This window comes from Balaenoptera borealis (genome assembly GCF_965194805.1).
Source record: "Balaenoptera borealis genome assembly, chromosome: 14".
Classification (NCBI taxonomy): Eukaryota; Metazoa; Chordata; class Mammalia; order Artiodactyla; family Balaenopteridae; genus Balaenoptera; species Balaenoptera borealis.
This window is the reverse complement of record NC_138875.1, coordinates 12,122,649-12,142,583: the sequence shown is the minus strand read 5'-3', so window position 1 is coordinate 12,142,583 and position 19,935 is coordinate 12,122,649.

The window sequence follows — 19,935 nt, the reverse complement described above, 5'->3', positions numbered from 1 at the left end:
GGAAAAATTTCCGGAAAGTTCCAAAAAACAATCCTTAAATTTGCCCCACACCAGCAACTATTTTACTTTGTATTTACGACTCTTTACGTAGCCTTTATATTGTACTAGGTATTATAAGAAATCGAGAGATGATTTAAAGTGTAAAGAGAATGTATGTAGGTCATGTGCCATTTTATATAAGGTACTTGAGCATTCCTGTATTTGGGAATCCTTGGGGTGTCCTTGAATCAGTCTCCCGTCGATCCCAAGAAATGTCTGTAGTGTAAGTTTCAGCTTTTAAAAATGTATGTCATTGGTTTTTAGGCCAGTGACAAGGTTGTGCAACTATCACCATGATCTTTTCCAGAATAATTTCATTTCTCCCCAGAGAAGCTCCCTACATAGTTCTTTCTTCCCCCTGGTTTTTGGAAACCACTAATCTACTTCTTGTTTCTATGGATTTGTTTATTCTGGATATTTCATATAAATGGGATTGCACAGAGTGTGGCCTTTTCTATCAGGCTCCTTTCACTCAGTATAATATTCTCAAGGTTCATCCATGTTGTAGTATAAAATGGTGCATTTCTTTATATGACTCTATTATGCACCATTGTATGAAGTACCACTTTTAAAATATCCATTCATGTGTGGATGTACATTTGGGTTTTGTGTACTATTGTGAGAAATGCCGACATGAACTCTCATGCAGAAAATTCAGTGTTGACGTGTGTTGTAATTTCTCAAGCATTTACCTACAAGTGAAACCCTGGGTCAATGGCAAGTCTATGTTTGATTTAGAAGAACTGCCAGACTGCCTTCCCCAGAAGCTGCACCATTTATATTCCCACCAGACTATGATGGCAGCACGTGTGTGTGCAGTTCTGATTCTCTGCACGTCTCCAGCACTTGTTACCGTCTTTGGTCCTTTTTAACACCTGCCAGGAACAGAGTCTGTAGTCTCAGCACGTCGCTTATTCACAGGAAGATTCACCTACAACAAGGTCCCAGAAGCACAGGGGATGGAGACATGAGGTGAAGGGAAGAGGAGATCTGTGTTTCTCAACCTGAAAGATGATTCTGCCTGATCCCCCAGCCCCCAGCCCTGCTGCTCTTAGGGCTCCTCTGTCGATATATGTGTGTAGTGACCCCTGAGTGATACTGTAGGCCAACGATCCCTGAGATGGGACCGGGTGGGTCTGAGTGAGGACGTAGGATTGAGGTCCAAAAATAGAAGGAACCGGGAAGAGAAAAGATCCAGGATGAAAAATGACAAACATGAGGAATAGGAACTTCTAGTCAAGGTTGCATCACAGACCACTGTCCCAGAGAGAGTGGAGGTCCCTGGAGCAGGAACAAGATGGGTTTCTTTGGGCTCAAAGAGAAAGGGAACTGACCCCCGTAGAGAGAAGCAAGAAGCTCAGCCTGGTCTTGGAGGAAGAAATAGGGAGACAATGTAGGATAAATTGGTCTTCAAGGGAACTTTCAACTAGGACTAAATTCTGAGAATAAACTTTCATGATTTTTCATGTAGAGTTTGGCTTTGAGGAAAAGACACTAACTGATAAGGACCAGGAGTTTGATTAAATTTACAGAGATCTTGGGCTAGTTCAAATAGAAACCATATCATACTCTTTCCCCCATCTTTGAAAAGTGCTCCTGGCATGTAATAGACAAGATTATGGCACCCTGATGTCATTCAGTGTCACAGAAGCCTCAGAAATTATCAGAAGATTTTGCAAGTTAGTAATTTCTAACTTATGTCTTTGGGAATTTTCTAAATATACACCAACATCAGTGGTTCCAGGAATCCAGGAGCCCATTAAAATTCAAGAGGCAATCACACCTTCAAGAACCATCTTGCTATTTCTAATATCTTTATCTGTTCATCAAGAACTAGCTTCTCTGTTTTCCTAAACCTTATTTCCTTGTGAAGGGTGTGAAGATTTGTCAGCATTATTAAGTTGCAAATCCCAGGGAGCATTTTATTTCTTCTTTCTTACCAAGTATGTGCCTGTCTGCAGGCGAACTAATTAGGTGAGAAGATCCTTCAAGCAACCAACAATAGGATATCTGCCAATTACTATATTCCCTACAGATACAGATGTACACACTGAATAACATCTGAATAGGGTTAATAAACTTTGCTTTAATTTTCTCAGAGGAGAACCAACTGCAGTGAGATATAAAAAGATGTTAGTTAGGGAATTGGTCTCATACGTAGGTTTATCAAGGAAGACGGAGACAAATTCATAAAACATCCACCCCTCCCCCCATTCCCACCTTTCCAGTTCCATCCAAGACAGTCATCCTAATCCATGCTTTCAATCACATCCAAGGCTGTTCCTTGGTGATCTCTTATAAATTCCCACCCTGTTTCATCTTGGCACTCCTGTTCTGCTAACCAGAAAAACCATTGCAGGCACTCCCTTTTTGTAAGACTGTCCCTGCTTTACCTGAAATATGAATTTTCCCCATGACTTCATGTTCCGTGATCTTTTCTCAGGAACAGCTCCTTACTACCCTATCTTCATACCATGACGCCAGGAAACATGGTTTTCTCTTTCTTTTATTCCCACTGCCTTTACTAGCCATTGTTCTTTCCCTGTCCCAAAGCCTTATTTTAAGTTTCTGGCCCTCCAGGTATTTCACCTTGTGCCCACCTACCAACGTGTATGTTACTCCTTAATATCCACTGAGGAATCTGTTGCCTCTCCACCTTTTAGGTTTTCCACTTTATCCCAACTGCTTCCAATGCTGGGCGACTGGAAAACTTTCATTTTATTGGCAACAATTGAATTTATTCTTGTTTCATTTTACATCTCCATTCTAGTTGAATCTCCTCCTTTGTGAAAAAAAAAACAACTTTTTTGACCCTTAAAAAAATTAGATCCATGATGTTTAATATCTATTTGAAGATGTTCTGTATATAAAGCAATATTAATTCTTGCTGATGCCTGTCTCTAGAGTACCAATGGAGACAGAAAGTTCTAGATGGAAGAAGGAATTTGATTACATGGGATATGGTGTGCTGGGGATTTTATTTTGCTTCTCCAGTTTCACCCTTCACTGGCTCAACCTCCCCTGGTCCTAGAAGGCAGAGATGCAGGGAGACATAATCCGGGTCCTTCTCCTCTAGGGAACCTTGCATCTGGCCTGTGAGAGGAAGCAAGAGGAGACTCGCAGCTGGGTGAGTGCAGGGCGCTCGGTCACCTGCTTCCTCTCAGCGAGGTTGCCACACAATGGCTGCATTTCTTTACCAAAGGCTGCAGATCTTATCGGGCAGCTTTTCTGCAGCTACAGCTACTTTCTCTGGATTTTGGTCACCATTCCTGCCCTTGCCATGTGCGTCTAGGGGTGGCAATGTCCCCCTACAGTTGCTAGCCATGGGTTGCTTCACCATCCTTTCTTGGTTTCTCTTAGCCCTGACCATACTTTGTATAGTCCCTTTGTTAAACTTTCCTGAATTACCCAATTTGACTGTGTCATTTGTTTTCTGCTAGAGCCTTGACTATTACGGTAAGTAAATGGCTTTGGGAAAAACATCTTGGAATGGAATTTTTGGGATCAGGTTGGTCCCATATTGAGAAGAAATGTGCTGAGAGGAGATGGGGCACTGGTGTAAGGCACATGCAGCACCAAATTATCAGGGATGGAGGCAAGACATGAAGTGCAGGTGTAAGACAGGTGTTAGGGCATCGGAGGCTGTGGTGCTTAGTAGCTATTGTGACAAGTTGTGGGATCAGCTGCTTTGTTATGATGGGCGTGGGGAAGTCATTCAGCAGAAATCAGAAAAACAGTTTTCATGGATCTTGACAAATAAGTCCTAAAAGACATGTATATGTTTACAGTAATAAGATGCTTAATCTTTCTAGGTCAGAAAAATGCAATTAATACAACACAGTGAGATTAACAGCAGAAATGCTGACAGTTCTTAAAAACTAAGGATGGGTGTGATGTAGAAGAGAATTACTGATAAAATGCTGAGGCAAACATTTCTTAGTACAAGTAACTTGGTAATACTAGGCAGAATGTGGTTAAGATTTCAGCAATTCTCTATTTAAACATTTACCCTGTATATACTCACATGCTGTGCTCAAGGAAACATGTATTGTGGGTTAATTGAAGTACTGTTGGCAGTGGCAAGAAGTAGAAACAACTTAGACATTTATTAATAGAATAATAAAGGAAATAAATACCCTAATTTTGTACAATGGAATATCCTACAGCAGTGAACATAAATGAGCCAGATATTCAAGTATCAGAAAGGATAGGGCTTCCCTGGTGGCGCAGTGGTTGAGAATCTGCCTGCTAATGCAGGGGACACGGGTTCGAGCCCTGGTCTGGGAAGATCCCACATGCCGCGGAGCAACTGGGCCCGTGAGCCACAACTGCTGAGCCTGCACGTCTGGAGCCTGTGCTCCGCAACAAGAGAGGCCACGATAGTGAGAGGCCCGCGCACCGCGATGAAGAGTGGCCCCTGCTTGCCACAACTAGAGAAAGCCCTCGCACAGAAACGAAGACCCAACACAGCTAAAAAAAATAATGATAATAATAAAATAAATAAATAAATAAATAAAGTAGCTATTAATTAAAAAAAAAAAAAAAGGATAGGTCCTCAAACATAATATCTGGTGGAGAAAAACGTACATTGGCAAAGGATGACTAGTTATCATTTGTGCATTGTGGTTGGGAAAGATGGGAGACTGTTCATTGAAATGTTATCCTGGGAATGTAGGGGACATGCTTGCTGGAGAAATGTAGAAATGTTGCTGGGTGTTACATAACACCTATTTGTGATAGATGATTAGCTTCGAGAGCCATCTGTTTCATATGTCGTTTGCCTATAGAAACCCTGAGACACACTGACAATGTCTGTGGTTTGTCTTTCAGGCTGAGGTTTACCCAGATGAGGGCAGATTCCTCATCTGTTTCAGTATCCACTCTAGTCTAACCCCATTACACTTCTTAAAGTTTCCTGCTAAAGCCCAACAGTGACTTCCTAATAGCCTCCTGATGGCCCCCTTTTCAGTCTTTACAGTGAATTTGCTGAATGATTTGTCAGCTGTTGACTCCTCTTCCTTGGAATCCTATCTTCAGCTCTCCTCCCCAGCTCTGACTTTCTGGGTAACATGGCCACCCTTAAGTGCAGGCTTTAGCTTTTCCTAGGGATCGACCACAGACGCTCTCTCTATATTCTACCGGCTCATCCATCCACAGCAGTAGCTTCAGTCTGGGAGATCCCTAGTGCATTTCTCTCAGCTTATGACCTGTCCCTTCCTTCCCACCCACCTCTGTGCGCCATCTTCTCTCCCATATCCCAGCTCTAGTGCCATTCATAAGATCTTCCCTCCAATGAATTGTAATTGATATTTAACATTTGGGTTGATTGATATTGTATATTAACAAAGGTCTGATTAAATTCCTTAGTTAAAATTTTATTCTGTAACTTCCCATCTTATCAGTAAAATGACATTCCTCCTATCTCTTCTGTTATGGGGCTGTCTTAATGCTTCAGTAGAATAAGTGTATCTTTGGAACACAGATTTTTCTCTGTGCGCCAAGGCTAGCAGTAAACAGGAATAATGGATTGTGGGCTGCTTATATTTGGATGAATGCTTCTTGAAGATTCAATTTGAATTAAGGGATGTTTACATAGTATGTTTGACCATCATATCTGTAGGCTTTTTCGGTGATCCATTCTCCCTGCAGTGTGTTCTTAGTTACTTTCTGTGACTTAGTAGTGGGCTAAGTGATGGGTCTCTAACAGAGTGCTAGAAGCAGGGACTTATTTTTTTCTAATATTTTGACTTATTAATTTATTTAAATATTCATTCTTTTTTAGATTCTTTTCTCATATAGGTTATCACAGAATATTGAGTAGAGTTCCCTGTGCTATACAGTAGGTCCTTGTTGGTTATCTATCTTATATATAGTAGTGTGTGTCTGTTTATCCCAAGCTCCTGATTTATCCTTCCCCCGCTGCCAGGTATCCCCTTTGGTAACCATAAGTTTGTCTTCGATATCTGTAAGTCCATTTCTGTTTTGTAAATAAGTACGTTTGTATCATTTTTTAAAATTAGATTCCACATTTGAGTGAAATCCTAGTTTGCCTCTTCCTGTGAAGCAACCAGTTAGGCAACAGAGCAATCTTCTGACATTCCTACCTGGGATGGTTAGAGAATCTCAGGATTCAACAATATATAGATCTTCTTGCCTGGTTCATAGCATTAAAAATAGCTGGTACTATAACCTCAGAGAAGCAGGTGCTCAGATAACCATTGGCTCCAGAATCATAGAGTCTTGGAACTGAAAAGGACCTTAGAAGCTAAATCAGCAGCAAGAATAAAATAAATTATAGAATATACTTAAAGGCTGAAAAGTCTACAAGCAAATTAAACATTCAGCAAAACAGACAGCACCAGTTCTTTAGTAGGTCTGCTGCACTGTGGCCACTGCCTGGGACCAGCTTCAGGTCTCAGAGATGGGACAAGAGCAGGATGGGGAAGGCACTCCAGAAAATCATTTGCTCCAACTGTCTGATTTGCAACCCAAGAAGATGAGGCCCAGAGGATTTTCTCAAGATTGCCCAGGAAATGGGACTAGTCATGTGACCTCAATCAGAGGGACACCAGGGACGTGGCCTCTTCTTCCCCAAACCTTTCCAGAGCCTGTAGCTCCACTGTTCCTTTCCTCTATTCCTCCAGCTCTCGCGACTTCTCCCTTCCCTTCCCCCCTCCCCCTTATCTCTCTGTTTAAATCCCTCCACATTGACTTCCGGCTCCTTCTACCCTTTTTTTATTGCCTGGTGTACTGTAGAAATTTTTAGTATCCTTATGCTTATTAAATCAAGTATTCTGTTTTGAATCTTTTTTCATTTTACAAGTGGATATGTTAAACATTTTATATTTATCTCTCTGAAAAAGAGTACATGAATTAAACTGCTTAGTGACCGTGCATTTTCTCTGTGATTTGAATACCAACCTCCACCCCTCACACCCTCCTAAAAAGAACCTCTTTCCCTTCCTGCTCCAGATGCTCCCTTTTGGATCTTAGCCCTGGAAAAGTTCCTTTACTTTTAAACTCTCCAAATAAGACTCTATTGTATACACAGACCTCAGATAGTAGGAGCACATCATGTTCACTATTTCCTGCTCTCAGCATCACTCAGTATACAGGTTGAAAACCTAAAACTAACAGCGCACCTGTACATAACTCCCACCAGTCTAGTTGTGTATTTCCTGGGAAAGACTTTCTTTGAGAAGCTGAACTTTGCCTCCCAACCCCACTAACACAAACACTGTGGACTGCAGTCTCTAAGGAGTGTGGAAATGGAGAGGGTGGTGTCAGGCTAGGGTGGAGGTGATTTGTTGAGAGACTGAGAAACTCAGGAAGCAGATCAGCCCTGGTAAGTCAAACCAACAGGTATGTTCTAAAATTCAGGGCTGGAGGCTATCAGAGGAGGGTTTAATGTGGTTCCACAGATGCATCAAATATATGTAGTTATAGCACCACGGATGTCCCATTTCATTTCAGACCCAATCTCCCACCACTCTAGTGAAAGGCAGCTGAATGAAAGACAGGGGCTGTAGATGGCAAAAGAGTTATTTCCTAGGATAAAGGATAATTAGCAGAGGCTTCCCATGTACCCTTGTCTCCTCCTCCTCACACAATTTCCCCTATTATTAACATCTGGCATTATTGTGGTATGTTTGTGACATTCAACAGATCGGTATTGATATATTATTAAATAAACTCCATAGTTTACATTAGGGTTCATTCCAACTGCTCCTTGCTAATATATAGGAAAGAAAGAATTGACTTCAGTGTATATATAGTACAAAACATCATTCTTGATACATTCTAACGTCTAAAGCAATCCACAGGGGAAGAGACTACAGAAGGTATGAATGTCAAGAGGTTTATTGGGGGCCACCAGTGTAAGAAATCACAACATTGGAGAAGTAATTTATACACATGAACTACTACGGAACCACAAGAGCCTTCTTCTATTCATGCCCTAACTTGCGTGGTACTGGTGATGCCCTACAAGAAATATTTCAAGTCAATTTCTACCATGGGCAGAGGGAAGCTTTGTGGATGAGGTCCTAATGCCAATGCCCAAATCCTCTCCGGGTGCAAGAAACTAGGATTTGCAATATATTTTCCAGGTGCTTCTTGACTGTGTCAGGGCCACTAAGATTTAGTAACTTTTTCCAGGTTTGTAAATTCTGCCTGAAAGAGTATTATTTAAAAAAAAATTAAACTTAAACCTAACACCCTTTGGAGATGTATTTTAAACTAAGTATTTTGAAGAGGAAGAATAAAATATGAAAGACTGGTCTACTCTATTGTAAGACATTGTATAGGTAGACTAATCATGACCATGTGGTATTTTTGACAAAGTAGATTTTCGACAAAGGTTTAAAAGCAATTCCATGGAAAAAGGATAGTGTTTTCAACAAAGGACGATGGGGAAATTGAACGTCCATAGGACACACCCCTCAAAAATAAAGGAAAGAATCTTGACTTAAACCTCATATAAATATTAACTGAAAATGGATTATAGTCTTAAATGTAGTTGTAAAACTATAGAACTTTTAGAAAAAAGAAAACATTTGGGATGTAGGGCTAGGCAAAAAATTCTCAGACTTGACATCAAAAGCATAATCCGTAAAAGGAAAAAAATTGAACCTCATCAGAATTTAAAACTTTTGCTCTGTGAAAGTCCATATGAAGGAGATGAAAAGACAAGGTATCCAATTAAGTAGTTTCTAGAATATATTAACACCTCTCAAAGCTCAACATTAAAAAACAACCCAATTAGAAAATGGGCAAAGACATGAAGAGACATTTCAAGGAAAAGCATATGCAGAGAGCAAATAAGCACATGAAATGATGTTCCATATCATTAACAGTTAGGGAAATGCAAACAAAGACTACAAACAGATATCACTACACACCTACCAGGACACCCGAAATAAAAATAGCAACAACACCAAATACTGGTAAGGATATGGAGAGCTAGATCATTTATACATAGCTGGTGGAATGCAAAATGGTACAGCCACTCTTGAAAACCAGTTTGGCAGTTTCTTAGGAAAAAAAAACAAAACCCTAAACTAAACATGAACTTGCCATGTGACCCAGAAATTGGCATTTATCCCAGAGAAATGAAAACTTATGTTCGCCTAAAAACTCGTGCATAAATATTTATAGCAGCTTATTCGTAATATCTACCAACTGTAAACAACCCAGATGTCCTTCAACCAGTTAGTGGTTAAACATACTGTGGAACACCCGTATGATGGGTATTACTCAGGAATAAAAAGGCCTGAACTACTGATAAATGCAACAACCTGCATGAAACTCCAGTGAAAAATGGCAATCCCCAAAGATTTATATGCTGTATGATCCCATTTATATGACATGATTGAAATGACAAAACTACAGAAGTGGAGAACAGATTAGTGGTTGCCAGCGTTTACAGATGAGACTGGCGTGGAGTGAGTATGATTTTAAAAGGGCAACATGAGGAATCCTTGTGGTGGTGGAAATATTCTGTATCTTGACTTTGTTAAGGTTAACGTCCTCGTTGCGACGTTGTACTATAGTTTTGCAGGATGTTATTGTTTCAAGAAACTGGGTAAAGGATACACAGAATCTATGTTATTTCTTACAACTGCATGTGAGTGAACCTACAATTATCTCAAAATAAAAAAGTTTAATTGGGAGATTGGGATTGACATACACACACAACTATATGTAAAATAGATAACAAATAAGAACCTACCGTATAGCACAGGGAACTCTACTCAATACTCTGTAACGATCTATATGGGAACAGAATCTAAAAAAGAGTGGGTGTATGTATATGTATAACTGATTCACTTTGCTGTACAGCAGAAACTAACACAACATTATAAAGGAACTATACTCCAATAAAAATTAATTTAAAAAATACAACACTATTACTGATGTATAGTGAAATGCTCAAATCAGTCAGTTTAAACAGTTTTGATCAGTGCATGCACATATGCGACCAATACCCCTATCAAGAAATGAAACATTTCTATTGCTCCAGAAAGCTTCTTCACACCCCTTCCCAGTCAACCTCCCCCTAGAGGTACAACCACTGTTTTGATTTTTGTTACCATATGCACTTGCCTATATACTAGCTTTTGTTTTTTGTTTTGGCCTAGCTTCTTTCACTGAGCATAATGCTTTTCAGGTTGATCCAGTGTTGTGTGTACCACCAGTAGTTTGTTCCTTTTGAATGCTGTGTAGTGTTCCAGTGTATGGATGCACCACAGTTTGTTTATACTTCCTCCTCTTGATGGACTTCGAGTGCTTAGCTCTTATGTTTAAAGCTGCCATCAACATTCTGGTACAAAGCTTATTGTGGACATATGTTTTCATTTCCCTTGGATAAATACCTTGGAGAGCAGTTGTTAGATCCTAGCAGAGATATCTGTTTAACTTTTTAAGAATCCAGCACTTTTCCCAGAGTGCTTGGGCCACTTGACATTCCCACCAGCAGCCTAGGAGAGTTCTGGTTGCTCCGCAGCCTCGTCAATATTTCGTGTAGTCACTCTTTTTTATTTACTCATTCTAATGGCTGTGAAGTGGTATGTCTTTGTGTTTTAATTTGCATTTCTCTGATGATTAATGATGCTGAACACTTTGTTATGTACTTTTTGGCCTTTCATACGTATCCTTCAGTGAAGTGCTTGTACAAATACTTTGCCCATTGATTCATCCTTAACTTTTTGGGTTGTAGTTCTTTGTGTATTCTATATACAAACACCTTTCCAGGTATGTGCCTTGTGACTATTTCCCTCCAACCTGTGGTTTGCCCGGTTTCTTAATAGTGTCTTTTGATGAGACATACAATTTTTTAAAAAACCTATTCTCTCTTAGTTTATGTTTCAAGTAGTGAATTCCTCTTGACTTATTGTAAGTGTACAGACTAAAGTATCGAGGCCTATCCAAGACTTGAAATATCCACCTTCTGGTACTTAGAGTTGCTTCTTGTTGTTGAAAGGCTCTTTCTGTGCATCCTGGAATATAAGACAGTAGCATTCTTGATTATTTTTCTTCGGTCTGTGCTTCACACTCTTCCCATTTTGTTGCAACTGGGTCTTTGTCAAGAGCTATTCTGACTAAGGGGAAAGCACTGTAGGTGTTGTTTGAAAGCTCTTGATTGTCAAGTGATGTGGCTTCTTTTGAAAGAGTCGGTTTATGGATGGGAAAGTAGGTGTTTACTGTTTCATTGAAAAAGTCCTGTCTTTTCAAAAACGTCCCGACAGAAGACTGAAACTTTGGCAAAAAATGGAGGTTGGTTGTGGGGATTACATTCCAAGGATTTGGGAAGCCTGGGAGGTGGGAAGTTATGAATCACAGCAAAATGTACTTGTTGCAATATTATTCTCCCTTTATGTTACTGATCATGTGTGGTTCCAACCTCAACTGACAGTTGGTGAAGAAGCCTTGTGTATGTTCTTGGTCGGGATTTTCTTCAGTTTTCCAAACTGGTCCTTCCAAACCTTCACCTCTTGCCTCATCCCAACCTGAAGTGCATCCCTTTCCCCTCCACTCAATAAAAAGATGAACAGTTTAGTTTCACAAATGGTTATTGCATACTTACTAAATGTCAGGCATTTAGCCAAAGACGTAGTCCCTGACCACGAGGAATGAACAATCTCGACAAAACTTTTAACCCTTATATGTGCAAATTTATTTAAGTACGTATCCATCCTGTCTACTCCACTCTTGTGTTGGGGCAGGGACGGCTAGCCACTTGTCCATTTTTTTCTTCCCTTTAGTACATAAATTTAGTACCCTGCGTCACATCAGGCTGCTTTGTGGACCTTTCTGGATTCTGTGTCTAGTTCAAATAAATGTCAGTAAATTTATCTGTTTACTACAGTCTCTCAAGAAAAAGTCAGAGAGGTGGCGTTGCCAGATAAAACACAGAACACCCAGTTAAATTTGAATTTCAGATAAACAATGAAAACGTTTTTTAGTGTAAATATGAATTCTACATAGTATAAATATTTCCCATACAATATTTAGGATATATTTATACTAGAAAATTATTCACTGTTTACCTGAATTTCAAATTTAACTGGGCATCCTGTATTTTTAATTGCTAAATTTTACAACCCTACAAATGGGGATGACATTCATAATGCAAATGAAAACTCCTCCCAATCAACATTCTTGACCCCTTGCTATTTCCCGCACACAGAGCAGATGCTCCCAAAGTCTTCCTCACCTTCACTCCCATCTAAGTGCCCAGGAAAATCTAAGTCAGTCTAAGTAGGCTCCTGTTTGTCCAAATCCACTCTGGTTTTGGTTTCATCCCACCAGAGGCTCTCAGTTCCACAGTAACTCTTTTGCTTCTCTGTTTCGTACCCATACTCAGCCTTCATCCATTGTCCCTGCTGAAGCCATAGAAGTGGTCCGGTCTCAACTGCTCTTCTGACCTCCTTCCTCTGGGAAGACAGAGGGCCAGGAAGGTTGTGGATACATACCATTCATTGTGTTTTTTCCCCTGTCTGAATAGGCTAAAGTTGCAGCTTTAGCTTTGCTTCCTCCAGCGTTGTCAAATGTCACAACTTTACGTCAAGGGAGGGTTCTTCTCGAAATTGTTCTGCAGTGCCTTGCATCCTAGATCCTTCACTTGGAACACCATTCAAGCACACTTCACTAAGATCACTTATGCCCTCCTAGTTGCCTCCAGGTTCCTTCTTGAAATTCTCCTCCTTGAACTTCTGGAGAAGGCTATCAGGTACAGGGGACACTAGTGGGTACCTGCCCAAGGTGAGGGAAAGGTAGGGGTAGAAACCCCGCCTGTGCTCTGCTCTCCAGCCCATGCTCCGTGTCCGAGGCTAGGAGGCGCACCCTCTCACCTCACCTGAGTCCCCAAAAATATTGAGAGAATGTAGAAGGATTCAGGCAGATGGAGAACCAAATATGTATGGCAGATAAAGATTGGATGAAAGCCAGGATTAAATATGAGCCAACAATGGGTTTTCTGGTCCTGGTCCTGAGAATGAGACAGATGTACAACCTAATCACAAGGGTTACTGCACTCTCAGTGTGAGGTGCTGCCCCAGGAAAACCTAGGCCAGGAGGAATACACTAGAATATGGGCTTCATTCGAACAGCTAGTGCCCACGTAAGGAAACTGGAGGGCAGCTCTTCTCCTAAACCCACCAGCAGGCTGTGTCATGGGTTAGACGTGTTGGACCCCTCTTGTGAGCTACTTCAAATTCTGTCTCCCCACCTCTGAATCTAGATGCTAGTGAGCTACCAGTTCTGCACAGGCTTTAAGTAACTCTGTGCATGGCACCCTGGCAGCACCTCCCCTCCCTTTGCTTCTAGCTCCAGGGCTTTTCCGATGCTTTGGTGTGGGATGTGCATGCTTGATGCTCACTCAAGAGCAACCTGAGTGAGCTCCCGTGGGACCATCCTCGACCAATGGGGAGGAAAGCCAGTAGATAAATGCTTCCTTCATTTTTCCTCTGGGTGGACAGTTCTGAGATACATGTTATAAGATTCCTCCAAAGGTCCATGGGGTCAGGTACCAGTGGCCAGCTTATAACAACCGTTGTATTAGCTTCCTTCTTTCCCTGCTTCACTCCCCCTTCTCTTCTGCTTCTATTCCCTGAGATAATTTCCCAAATAGACTACATGCATGCAAGACTTGGAGAAGTGAGGGAAAGAGTAAAGAGAAGCACAGAGAGTTATGCTAACGGGTGTCCTTCCATCGGGAAGGAAAACTCAAAAGGAGTACAAGAATGGCCACTCCAATTGGAAAAATGACAGAGGGACAATCTAGACCAAGGATGAAAAAGACCTTCTTTGATCAGCCCAATTCTCAGATAGCAAGAAAGCTAAGAAAATCATCATTTTCTTCTTGGATCTCAAAATAGAAGAGAATAAGGACCTACTGTATAGCACAGGGAACTTTATTCAATATCTTGCAATAACCTATAATGGAAAATAATCTGAAAAAGAATGTCTACATATACACAAATATGTGTATATATCTATATACACATATTTATACCTGAGTCCCTATGCTGTACACCTGAAACTACCACAACATTGTAAATCAACTATACTTCAACAACAAAAAAAGAGTTGAGAACAAGATGAAGAGGTGGAGATTCAGCCCTAACCGGGGATATGACGATTCCAAATGACAGAAACCCCCAACTGGAAAGGGCTCACATCAGAAAACACTTGCTCTGAGCAGAGAAAGACGGGGCCGATTTGGGACTCTTTTTAGTTCTGTGCTGTTGGTTGAATACAGGTATTCTTATGAGAATCTTATGGGCACAGTGGATAGCAGGGCGATAATTTTAAACCTAACTTTTCTAGTCTGTGTCTTGTAGACCGGTTTAATTTTGAGTAAGAGAGGACATGTCGCAGGCCAAGGACGAAGAGAAAAATCCCTGGCCGTGAAGGGCTTTCTCATGTCGGTAAGTGCAGTGCAGTCTGCCTTTACCGTTTCAGTTTGGGCAGTGGTATCAACCTGGGGTGCCACACGGACAAGAGAGCTGTGTGTCACAGAGACAGAAGGAGCCCTGGGGAGGCTGCGCTTGATTCCCAGAGCTGATTCTGGCTACTGCGCACCCCAAACATTTTTTTTGTCTCTGGCTTTCATCCCTACCCCCCCCCCCCTCATCTCTAGCCTCTCTTACATGGTACTGAATCTTACCTCCTAACTCACTTGAGGTGGGGTGGCTTGTGGCTCTTAGCAAGCTTTTAAACGAAAGTCACAGAATAACTCCTGCTTGAGCTCATTCCTGGGTTCTTTTTATGGGACAGGAATTATCTGCCAGCAGACGGCTGAAGCTCCACATTGCTGAAGCTTCCGCAGGAGAGCTCGGAAGACCTCGGGAGGAAGTGCCTAAGGCCAGGCAGCGTGGGTCATGGTGGGAGTCGTTCCTGCTGAGTGGCTCTGTGCCATGCACGTGACCCAGGCGACCCTTCGAACGCTGAGTGTGGCACTGCCAGCTTGCATGGGTTCAAGTTATTCTTTTGAGAAAGACAGCTTATTTTCCTGAACAGAGGTTGGGCGCGACAATGCTTCCCCATTAGCGAAGCTGAAGGAGGTTAGGGAGTCAGTGCTTCTCCAGAAAGCCTCCTCAACGCAGCTCTGCGTGGCTTTTAAAGGACTTCCTCCTCAGAGCTGTACTTTCTGCCCAGCAGGTGTAGACTTGAATCACTAAGGACGCAAATGGAAAGGGAGGGGCAGAAAGTAAAGGCTTTATATTTCCTCTTCAGAGACGCAGCTTTCTCCATGCGTCATGGACATCCGGGCGCCAATTCTTTCCAGGATACTCCTTGGTCCCTCGTGCAGACAGGGTCCAGTGGGCTCCCTCACGGATTCTTCACTCATGTCCACACCACCAGAATTCCTGCGTGACCACAGGGGTCCATCTGGGACCCAGCCGTGCTCCTAACTTTCACTTACAGATCTTAGCTCACTTACAGATCCCAAGCTTCTGCCTAAGTTGCAACCTCAGTGCATACCCACACTTCCACTTTTCTCATTAGCACTTAACACTATCATTATATATTTTATTTATTTATTTTGTTTATTGCTAATCTCTCCCCCCTAGTATGTAAGCTTCATGATGGCAGGTTTTTTTTCTTTTTTCTCCTAAACCTTTTTCTGTTGTCCCGGCACCAACAATGCCCGGAGAATAGTAGATGCTCAGTAAATATCAGTTGAATGAATGAAAGAATTCGTTCCCTAAATACTTTGATGTTTTGAGTACCTACGATGTTCTAGAGTTGGAAAATGAAGAGCATTGGTCTGAGAGAGATATGCTGGATGGCGGTGAATGCAGTAACTTTGGTCCTTGGCAGAGCTGAGCTGACAATTCTAGTAGGATTGTTCTATAATTAAGTTAAGGCAGCCCAGGCTGCAGTGTGGAAAAATGTTTTATTTCTACATCCACGGTCTCTTCTGAAAAAGGAGATGAAAGAGCTTGTATCCTCCCACATATATCAGGTGGTTTAAGATATACCTTGTGTTGAACTGGATTCCCCAGAACATCTAAGTTACAGCTTAGGAGAGTCAGTGACCCCTGAGGTCAGCTGACCCACTGCAACGATGCTCGTAAGTGGCGGGAATTCCAGCCTAACTGAGCACAAGGCATTGGTCACAGGGAGCTGAGCTGTTTAGTGGTTGCTGATTTGTTAAGCAAAATTGTCAGGGAGGGTCAAGAGTCTTCTGGCACCTCCAAAACAAAGCTTCGTAAAGTTAGATAATATAACCAGTAGCAAACCACTTATGCAGCTAAATTTTATTCAACCTTTACACTAAAGTTACAATCTCCTTGTCAATTAATGTGTATTGGGCTCCTCCTGGTTGAGGAGACAATGATAGGAGATGTATATAAGTCATAATCTGTGCTTGTGGGAGACCGTGACGTCGACAGCAAGAAGGGCTAAGAATTAGTGAGGTGTTACTGCCTGCCAGACACCGTTTAAAGTATTTTTTAAACCAGTTTGATCCCCACGACTCTATGTGATGCCAGGTTACTGGGTCATTCGGACCAAGACTTAGCGAATGTCAGTAACTTGCTAAGGTTGTTAATTGTAGAGCCAAGATTTGAGCCCAAGCAGCTTGGCTGCAGTGTCCATGTTCCATCCTCTGCACTATTGCTGTAATGCTACTCAGTACATTTGTGGACGTTGGAGGGGTGAGACTGGCAATTTGGAAACCTGGGTTCTAACACTGCTTCTGCCACAGATCCTCTTAAAGTGCTATAATCCTTAAACATTCTGAGCGAACCAACACTAACTTCGAAGCTATAGATATATTCCTGCAGTTCCCCATCTCACCACTAGATGACGGGCTTGGTCGCAGGAGGGAGGGGAGGGTGCGGGGGATGTACCGTGTTTGTTTAATGTTAAGTCTTGAATCTTACTGGTAAAACAGTTTATGGGCTCTTTCAATCAGGCATTATAAATATTTATTAAATTTCTACTCATTAAATTTTTTCAGTTTGTATTTAACAGCTCCACTTTTCCTCTTTAGTTGCTCAGTGTACGCGATATCTGCAAAAGGGGTAAAAGCATGGAATTTGGCCGCCTCATTCAGGACTACCTCTAGAACAGAATCTGGCTTATAGTAGGGACTCAAAAAATTAGAGATTTTCTTTTCTTTTTTTTTTCATGTTCTAAGCATTTATTTTGTTTGTTTGTTTTTCCTAAGCACTTACTTTTTAAAAAATCTTTTATCCTGAATGAATTTTCACCTTACAGAAAAGTTGCAAACATAGTGCAAAGAGTTCCCTTATATCGCTCACTCCACTTCCCATAATCTTTTTTTTTTTTCAAGAATCAATTTTATTTATTTATTTACTTTTGGTTGCGTTGGGTCTTCGTTGCTGTACATGGGCTTTCTCTAGTTGTGGTGAGCAGGGGCTACTCTTCGTTGCAGCGCACGGGCTTCTCACTGCTGTGGCTTCTCTTGTTGCAGAGCATGGGCTCTAGGCGCATGGGCTTCAGTAGTTGTGGCGCACGGGCTTAGTTGCTCCGCGGCATGTGGGATCTTCATGGACCAGGGCTCGAACCCATGTGCCCTGCATTGGCAGGCGGATTCTTAACCACTGCGCCACCAGGGAAGTCCTCCCATAATCTTAACATCTTACATAACCATAGTACAGACACCAAGAATAAAAGATTAACATTGGGACAGCCTTATTTACTAAACTACAAACCTTATTTGGATTTTACCCATTATTTCCCCAAGTGTCCTCTTTCTCTTCTGGGATTATACCCAGGGTCTCACGTTGTATTTAGATATTATGTCTTCCTAGTCTCCTTCAGTCTGTAAACGTTTTGTGACCTTGACATTTTGAAGAGTACTGATTATTTTATAGAACGTCTATTAATTTGGATTTGTCCGATGTATTCTCCTAATTGGAGTGAGATTTTGCATTTTGGGCAAGACAAGCAGAAGAATGATGTGTCCTCAGTGCACCATGTCAGGGTGTTCATCACGTTGACACATCTTATTGCCAGTGACGTTTACCTTGATCACTTGGATAGTTTGATGATTGTTAGGTTTCTCCGCTGACGAGTTACTTTTTTATTCCTTTGTAGTTACTAAGTACCTTTCAGGTGAGTTTTTGAGACTTTACAAATATCTCCTCAAGCTTTTGCCCACAAACTTTAGCCCTTGTTTTTGCTCTAACACTACTCTCTATTATCCATTTGGTCAAATTACTATGCTGCTGGCCTCATTTTTCATTCTTATATGACCCACAGTTCCTCTACTGGAGAGAGCATAAGAGAAAGTGGAAAGTGCATGTACTGTACGTCTACTACCTGTTGATGGGCTTTGGATAAACATTTTTTTACTGAAGTATAATTATATTCTCCAACTAGACCTCTCTGAACCTCAGTTTGAATATTTCTAAAGTGAGAGGCTACCTTATGAAAAAAATATTAGAAGTAAACTTTGACAATAATTAATGGAATAGGATCTACCCTCTTAAATCCATGGAAAATACAAAGAGACACAGTACTTACAAAAATTTACCCAGCAGTATAAACATCAGAAATTATAGGTAATCATAATGAAAAAAACTCATTAATAATTCTTCCCTTAACTCCAACCTTTGTTAAAATTATGCCAATATCCTTCCAGAATATAATACACATATATTTAAATTCCATTTTAAAAAGTATCATATCTCATATACTATGTTAAACTTGATTTTTGTACTTAATGTATTTTGAATATATTTCTGTGTCAATAAGCATTTTCTATAAAACCATTCTCAAGAGCAGTACAGTATTCATTTACAGGATGCAACAGGGTTTATGCAAATAATTCCTAATTATTGTATGGTTTTCATTTTGTTTACTTTTTAAATTTTAAATGTAGCAGATGATATTTCGAGATAATGTTTGAGAGTTACTTTCTCCTTTGGTTCCTCGTAGCCACCTTTTAGGCATTCCATGTACCTGCCTTCAAGAGGAAAGAGTGTACCATGTAGGACAAAGACATTGCTGAAGTTTCTCAGTGTATTTTCTAAACTCACAGTGGTGACAACAGGCTTGAAAGTCAAGCTTTTGCTTTGCACATAAGCTCCCTATGGGAGCTTAGGGAGTATATTAGGTTCCTATAACAAATTACCACAAATTTAGCACCTTAAAACAACACAAATGTATCCTCTTACAGTTCTGAGGGTCAGGATTCTAAAATCAAAGAATCAGCAGGCCAGTGTTCATTCTGAAAGCTCCATGGAGAATCCTGGCTTGCCTCTTCCAGATTCTGGTGGCTCTAGACTTCCTTGTCTTGCAGACACATCATTACATTCCCTGTCTCCATCGTCACCTGCCTTCTCTGTGTTTGAAATCTCACTCTCTTTTGTCTTAGAAGGCCACCAGTTGTTGGATTTAGAGTCTACCTGTGTAATTCAGGATGATTTCATTTTGAAAGCCTTAACTTAATTTAACCTACAAAGACCTTATTTCCAAATAAGGTCATATTCACAGCTACTGCGGGTTGAGTTAGATATATCTTTGGGGGGGGAAGGCGAATATAATTCAACCCCCTACTGGAGTGAGGAGGAAAGGGGTGAAGAATAGGTGCACTGGTGGCATGGCCAGATCAGGAAAGGCCTTGTAGGCAACATCAAGAACACAGAAAGTCTTCGAAGGGATCTCAGCAGGAAGGTAGTCTGATCCACCTCGTGTCTAAAGACAATCATTCTGGATGGTATTAGAGAACAGGTTGGATAAGGGTAAGAATGAAAGAGATGAGAGCAGTGAGGAAACTACTGCAAGGGTTCAAGTGAAAAACGATGGTGATTTGGACCAAGGGAGTCCATGGAGAGATGATGAAAAGTGGACAGACCCGAAATATATTTTGGAGGAGGAATCAGTAGCACTTGGCAATGGATTGCATAAGTATGGGGC